The following is an 8,037-nucleotide window of genomic DNA, read 5'->3' as shown; positions in this document are numbered from 1 at the left end:
GATAATTTTATCATGCAACTTCTTGGTCCTTTCCTTGTATAATTTGGCATTTTAATAAGCATTGAGTCTGAACTCATCCAGTTCATGCAGCTGTAGCTGTCTTTTTTTTCCTGCACTAGCTTGGTCAAAATTCAACCATTTCACAGCTCAGAAGGCTTTATGTTCTAGCTCCACTGGTAAGTGGCAGGCCTTACCATACACCAACTGATAAGGAGACATGCCAATTGGTGTCTTAAAGGCTGTCCTATATGCCCACAAAGCATCATCCACTTTCTTAGACCAGTCATTCCTTGAAGTGCTTACCACTTTCTCTAAAATCTGCTTTGTTTCCCTGTTGGAAATCTCTACTTGGCCACTTGTTTGAGGGTGGTAGGGTGTAGCTATTCTATGCTTGACTCCATACTTTTCTAGGACTGATTCCAGGTACTTGTTGCAGAAATGGCTTCCTCCATCACTTATTAAAATTCTGGGCACTCTAAACCTTGAGAAGATGTTTTTTTTTTTTATGAATGAAACAACAGTTCTTGCATCATTTGACTTGGTAGGAACTGCTTCCACCCATTTTGACACATAGTTGACCACTACTAACATGTATTCATTTGAAAATGAACTAGGGTCTATTCCCCACATGTCAAATAGCTCTACCTAAAGTATGTTTTGCAGTGGCATCTCATGTTTCCTAGAAATATTTCCCATTCTTTGGCATCTATCACATCTCTCCACATAGTTCTTGGCATCCTTAAACAATGTGGGCCAGAAAAAACCAGATTGCAGGACCTTGGTTGCTGTCCTTGAACTACCATGGTGTCCTCCATATTCTGAACTATGATAGTGCAACAAAACATCTTCCTGCTCTTCCTCTAGTATGCACCTTCTTAGTAGCCTATCTATTCCAATTTTGAACAGCAATGGATCTTCCCACACAGAGTAATTGCTGTCATGAAAGAATTTTTTTCTTTGCTGCCAACTCATCTAATTTGGAACATGATGTGTAGCCTTAAAGTTGGCAATGTCAGGAAACCATGGCTGAGATTCAATCTTGAATAAGCTTTCATCTGGAAACTCTTCTTTTATCTGCTCTACCTCAAATGGTATGGTCTCAAGTGGTAGTCTCGACAAGTGATCAGTAACTCCATTCTCCTTCCTTTTCTTGTCTTTGATCTCCAACTCAAATTCTTGAAGGAATAAAATCCACCTTAATAATCTGGGTTTAGCATCCTGTTTTGACAAAAGATACTTAAGAGCACCATGGTTAGTGTACACTATAACCTTGGATCCTATCAAATAAGACCAAAACTTGTTAAATGCAAAGACTATAGCTAAGAGTTCTTTTCAGTAGTAGTGTACTTAATTTGTGCAGTGTTAAGAACTATACTAGCATAATGAATGACATGTAGTTTTTTGTCTTTTCTTTGGCCTAAAACTGCTCCTATAGCTACATCACTAGCATCACACATCAGCTCAAAAGGCAATTCCTAATCTGGTTTAACAAGTACAGGTGCAGAAATTAATTTTTCTTTCAAAGTGTTAAAAGAGACTAAGCACTTATCATCAAAAGCAAAATGTACATCCTTACTCAATAACTCACTCAATGGCTTTGCAATTTGAGAGAAATCTTTAATGAACTTGTGATAGAACCCAACATGTCCCAAGAAACTTCTTACTCCTCTAACATTCACAAGTGGTGGCAGCTTCTCAATTACTTCTACCTTTGCAGGATCCACTTCCATTCCTCTTGCTGAAACCTTATGTCCTAAGAGTATTCCTTCTTGTACCATAAAATGACACTTTTCCCAGTTAAGCATAAGGTTTGAGTCTTGACAATGCTATAAAACAAGAGATAAATTAGCTAGACACTGATCAAAAGAATTATCAAATACAGAAAAATCATCCATAAATACTTCTATAACTCTTTCAATCATATAAAAAAAATGGACAACATACACCTTTGAAATGTAGCTGGAGCATTGCACAATCCGAATGGCATCCTGTGGTATGCAAAAACTCCAAACGGAAGGGTGAATGCTGTCTTTTCTTGGTCCCTTGGGTCAACTGCAATCTGGTTGTAGATAGAGTATCCATCTAAGAAACAGTAGTAGTCATACCTAGCTAATCTCTCCAACATTTGGTCAGCAAATGGAAGAATAAAATGATCCTTTCTTGATGCATCATTTAATTTCCTATAATCAATGCACATTCACCATCCGGTTACTGTTCTAGTAGGTATTAACTCATTTCTCTCATTTGGCATAACAGTTATACCTCCTTTCTTTGGTACTACATGAACCGGACTGACCCATTGACTATCCGAAATAGGATAAATAACTCCTGCATCTAGCAATTTCATTACTTCTTGCCTCACTACCTCTTTCATAGTTGGATTAAGCCTTCTTTGAGGTTGGACAACTGGTTTGCAATTTTCTTCAAACAATATTCTATGCATACAAAAAGATGGATCTATACCTTTCAAATCAGAAATATGCCATCCTAGTGCAGATTTGTGCTCTCTCAACACTCTCAAGAGCTTTTCTTCTTGGTCTTTCTTTAGATTGCCATTTATTATTACAAGTTTATTATGCCCTTCATCAAGAAATGCATACCTCAAGTTAGAGAGTAGTTGTTTGAGTTCCACCTTGATATAATTTTTCCTTGAGTTTGTTCACTGCATTATTAACACATGGAAGAGAATCTAGTTGCAATATGCATTCTTTGACTACTTCATCTTGTTCCTCCTGAATACAACATTTTGTTGCAGTTATTGTGCCTTCCAAGACTGCACTTTTATCATTTTTCTACAAAAATGGTGGTATCACAACATCTATTACATCAATTTTCATGTAGCTTATATCATCACTTGGATGTTTAATGACTTCAAATTCATTAAAAATAACTTTTTCCTCTTAGACTCTTAGCATCAATTCACCTTTCTGCACATCAATCAAGGCTCTCCCTATGGCTAAAAATGGCCTTCCTAGAATGAGAGGGATATCCGCATCTACCTCCATATCAAGTATCACAAAATCTGCAGTGAATATAAATTTGTCTACCTTAACTAACAAGTCTTCCACTACTCCATAGGGATATGTATATGATCTATCAGCTAGTTGTAATGTTATCCCAATTGGTTTCACCTATTCAATTCCCAGCTTCTTCATAATGGCTAAGGGCATTAAATTTATACTGGCCCCCAAATCACACAGTGCTCTTCCTACTGTGCAATTCCCAATAGAGCAGGGTATGCTAAATGACCCTAGATCCTTCAACTTTTGGGGCAGTTTTCTCTGCAAAATTGCAGTGCACTCCTCAGTGAGTGGTACTAACTTCTTCATATCCAGCTTTCTCTTCTTAGATAAGAGCTCTTTCATAAATTTTGCATAAGAAGGCATTTGTTCTAATGCCTCTGTAAATGGAATATTAATTTAGAGCTTCTTAAACACATCTATGAATCTTTCAAATTGCCTTTCTTGTCTAGGATCCTGTACTTTCTTCGGAAAGGGTAGCCTCTTAAATTGCTCTTTATTAATAGGCTTGCAAGCCTATTTAAATCTTTGCTCCTTTCCCCTCTTTTCTTGTTTGTTACTGTAATTTTCTTCCTCTTCTCCCCTCTTCAACATGGTATATTTTCCACTTTCAAAGTCTTCTTGTTTTAGCTCACTTTCCTCATTAGAATGGGTGACTTCATCCTTCTTTCTTAGGCTAGAAACCACTGCTTCACTTCTTATGGTTATGGCTTGGCATTGCTCCTTTGGATTCACTATTGTATTGCTAGGAAACCTTCCTTCATCTCTGTTAGCAAGTTGCTCAGCCAACTACCCAATTTGCGTTTCTAACTTCTTGATAGAGCTTTCTTGATATATGAAATTTGTTTCTTTCACTTTCATAAACTGCAGTAATGTTTCTTCTATTCCATTCACTTTCTCACTCAAGGGTCTTGAATACCCTTGATTTTTCTGGAATTGTGCAGAAGAACTCCCTTGGAAATATTGTTGCTGTACTTGAGGAGCTACACTTAGAAAAGGTGCAAAACATACATTCCCTCTTACATTAGAATTCTGTGGGTTCCACTTGTAGAATTGTTGTCCACTATTATTATTATGCTGAAATCTAGGTGGATAAGATTGTTGTGGCCTTTGGTAATTGCCCATATAGTTGACTTGATCAGATTGTTCTACAATTGTGGGATCACAAGCTCCATTCACATGGTTGCCACAAAAAAATCACAACTCAATTGTGAAGTTGGAATAACACCAGTCTGTAGATTGCTTATTTGTTGAGTCAATGCAGTAATCTATTTAGAGAATTGTTGATTCTGCAGTTGGTTTTAAGCAAACAAGACTTCTATGGATTTGATATCATAACCTCCTCTCCTTTAAGCTTGTCTTTCATTCAATTTCTGATACATTGAAGAAGCCATCATCTCTATAATTTGCTGGGCTTCTTCCAAGGTTTTTGAACTCAATGAGCCTCTAGCTGTTGCATCTATCATAGTTTTGGTTGTTGCAGTCATTCCATTATAGAATGTTTCAAGTTACATCCACTTTAGTATGCAATGATGAGGACACTTCCTTAATAGTTCCTTGTATCTTTCCCATGCTTCATATAATGGCTCTCCATCTTGCTGAACAAAGGATGTGATTTCTCCTCTTATTTTTGCAGCTTTTGAAGGGGGAAAATATTTTGTTAAGAACTTGTTCACCAAATCAGCCCCTGTTGAAATGCTACCTTGTGGCTGAGCTTGAAGCCAGCACTTGGCTTTATCTCTTAATGAAAATGGGAATAATCTAAGTCACATTGCATCCTCACTCACCCCATTAATTCTGATCGTGTCACAAAGTTGTAAGAAATTTGCAATGTGCAGATTTGGATCTTTTGAATGGCCTCCTGCAAAATGGTCTTGCTGCACTAGATTTAAGAGTCCAGGTTTTATCTCAAAGTGATTGGCCTGGATTGTAGGTCTCAAGATAGAAAAGTTGAACCCTTGTAAATTAGGAACTGCATAGTCCCCTAGTGTTCTCAGTCTTGGTTGTTCCCCCATCTTTATTTGTCTTGGAATTTGACTAGTCCAATTCCCATTGGCAAATATTCCTCTAAGGTTAATCAAATGAATTCCCATTCAAAGATTATGTAAAGTGCAGAATTAACAACTCAATTAATCCAAATACTCAATTTCAGAAGCAAGAATCAAATCAATACATCAATTCGAGTTCCATAAACTCCTAACTACAAGAAATTACACAGACATTGTGGCAGAGAAAGAGAAAGAAAGAGAAAGAAGGAGAAGAAGAAGAAGAACTTAGAAAAGCCATAGCCACGAGCTTCAATCCAATTCCTCTTCTTGAAGCTTCGAGGTTCGACCCCACTCCTCTCTCTCACTCTCTCCCAACGAGAATCTAACAGAAAAAATGGAAAATGAATGAAAGACCCCGAGATCTGAGCTCAAAACATGTATTTATAGAAATCCCGATTCTTGGTGTTATCACTCTTGTTGATAAGAGTGGCCACGCAGAAGGTCGCGACGTTGTGCGTTGTTGTTAGCAATCTATACTAGCAAGTGCACTAGGATTGCAGCAAGTGATGAGTAAATTTAAGATCCAAATATCGTCTCCACAGAGAATTTAGATTCAAGTATCACTTCATAGAATTATAACCATTTAAGCTTTTTTGAAATTGTAAGGAGAGTGGTAACATCTAATAACAGCAAACTGGAACAATTAAAAGTAAAATGAACTTGCAGAAAACAAGACAATGAACACACAGTTATGTGATAACAGAGGGAGAAACCATAGCTAGGGAATTGCTTCACCAAAACTCCAATGTTTAATCAATAAAGTTCTGAATTAACAAGCAATTGGAAAGAATGACAATCAATTTCACTTTATACTATTCAGAGGTTAATTCCTTAACTCAGTGAACCTAACATTCAATTAAATCATTCTAATTCCTTAGATCTAATTCAATTCAATGTTGCTTTAAGTGTAAGAAACTAAAAGATTGCAAGATCAAAGTTCCTTATCCCTAAGAAAACTAAAATCTCGGTGATTGGTTCAGATCTGAAGAACAAATTCAATTTCCATTGACAAAGGTTCCTCTGAATTTAGTTAATCAAATTTCCATTTAATTCACACGTGAAGTTCAGAATCAATCACTCAATCTATTCCAAAGCTTGAAATCCAGATCCAAATCAATTCAACATGTTCATTTCAGATCATGTATATATAGAAACCCCAGTTCTGCGCGTTGTCACTTTTCTTCACAAGAGTAACCACGCAGAAGCTTTATGTAGTGCGCGTGTTCACTTTCAAGAGCAAGAGTAACCATGCGCAACTTGCAGAGTTGAAGGCTTCTCTGGAACATTCACTTTTATTCATAATAGTTGCAACGCAGGAGGTCAAGGGCTGCGCGTGATCACTTTCGTGAGTAATAGTAACCACGCGCAAGCTGTCCTGATACAAGTGCCTCTGGAACGCTCACTTTCGTTGGCGAAAGTGACAACGCGCAGCTCCTCAGGAATGGAGTCTTCTCTGGAACGCTCACTTTCGTTGACGAAAGTGATAACGCACACTGGCAACGCTCACTCTTGTAAATAAAAGTGATTACGCACAGGTTCTTCTTCTCCTTTAGGCTCTGGAATGATCACTTTCACTAACAATAGTGATCACGCCCTGGCTGCAACCCATAATTCTTGTATTTTGGAGTCCAACATTGCCATTCTTCCTCTTCCTTCCCATTGATTCTCCATTTCTAAGACTTTTGCTCAGCTTATTCCTTCAAAACAAGATAAATTCCTTAAGAACTAAGCATAAATTCTACAAATGCGAAAATAACTACAAATTGAAATAAAACATTCAATCATTCTCTTTTTCTGAGTTTTTCTGCTTTCTTCATATATTTTCCTTATTAAATGAGCTAGAATTATGCTAAAATATCAATAAAAATATGGATTCATCATGCGTGATCACTTTTATGAGTAAAAGTGGTCACTCGCAACTTGCCAAGTTGAGGACTCTCTAGAACATCCACTTTCAATGATAAAAGTGGTTACGCAGAATACTCTGAAACTTTGCCTTCTCTGGAACGTTCACTTTCACCAGCAAGAGTGACCACGCAGAGTATACTGAAATTCTGCCTTCTCTGGAACACTCACTTTTGCTGATAAAAGTGGTTACGCCAAGCCTGCTGGGTTTGAAGCTTCTCTGGAACGTTCACTTTTGTTGGCGAGAGTGACAACGCACAACTAAGCTGAGATTGAACTTCTCTGGAACGTTCACTTTCAATGATAAAAGTGATCACGCCCACACTCAACTTCTCCTTTAAGCTATGAATCACTCACTTTCACTGGCAAGAGTAACCACACCCAGCTTAAACTCCATGAGCCATGTTCTTTGAGTCCAGACTTGCTACTTTTCTGCTATTTCTCCATTGATCTATCAACCTCATAGTCTTTACTCAGCATTTTCTACAAAAACACACTTCAATTATTAATTTTTAACACAGAAAATTCATAAATGCTCAACTAACTATGTATTTAAAGAAATTCTCCAATCATTCTATTTTTATAATTTTTTTTGCTTTTTCCAACACATTTTCCTTATGAAATTGATTAAAACTATAGTAAAATACTAGTAAAAATATGGATTCATCATATTTACAAGTCTAATCCTTTTAATTTAGTCCAACCTCATCATTCAATCCATATAATCCTGCCATCCAAATTCATCCTAATTATTCTATCCATTTTCATCAACCTCTAGCACCGTGTAAACCATTAAATAATTGTTGTTAGCAATCTAAACACTAGCAAGTGCACTAGTATTGCAGCAAGTAATGAGTAATTTTAAGAACAGGATATCGTCTCCACAGGGAATTTAGATTTCAAGTATCAATTCACAAAATTGTAACCATTTGAGCCATATGAATTTGGGAGAAGAGTTGTAACATACAAAAGTAATAAACCAAAGCAATTAAGAGTAAAGAAGAATGTGCAGAAAAACAGATCAATGAATGCAATGTGAGATTAGAAATGGATTGAAAGGTAGT

The 8,037-nt window shown here is 36.9% G+C and overlaps 1 non-coding gene across 1 annotated transcript; it reads left to right on the top strand.

Moving 5' to 3' along the window:
- The first annotated feature begins 4,544 nt into the window (after positions 1–4,544).
- LOC113864125 lies at positions 4,545–4,651 on the top strand. Its single transcript, XR_003504730.1, has one exon. It is a non-coding gene; the product is annotated as a small nucleolar RNA R71 (small nucleolar RNA).
- Positions 4,652–8,037: the final 3,386 nt, after the last annotated feature.

The sequence above is a fragment of the Abrus precatorius genome, unplaced genomic scaffold (assembly GCF_003935025.1).
Source record: "Abrus precatorius isolate BTA unplaced genomic scaffold, Abrus_2018 Scaffold3, whole genome shotgun sequence".
NCBI classification, from domain to species: Eukaryota; Viridiplantae; Streptophyta; class Magnoliopsida; order Fabales; family Fabaceae; genus Abrus; species Abrus precatorius.
This window is presented reverse-complemented; position numbering and strand designations above follow the sequence as displayed.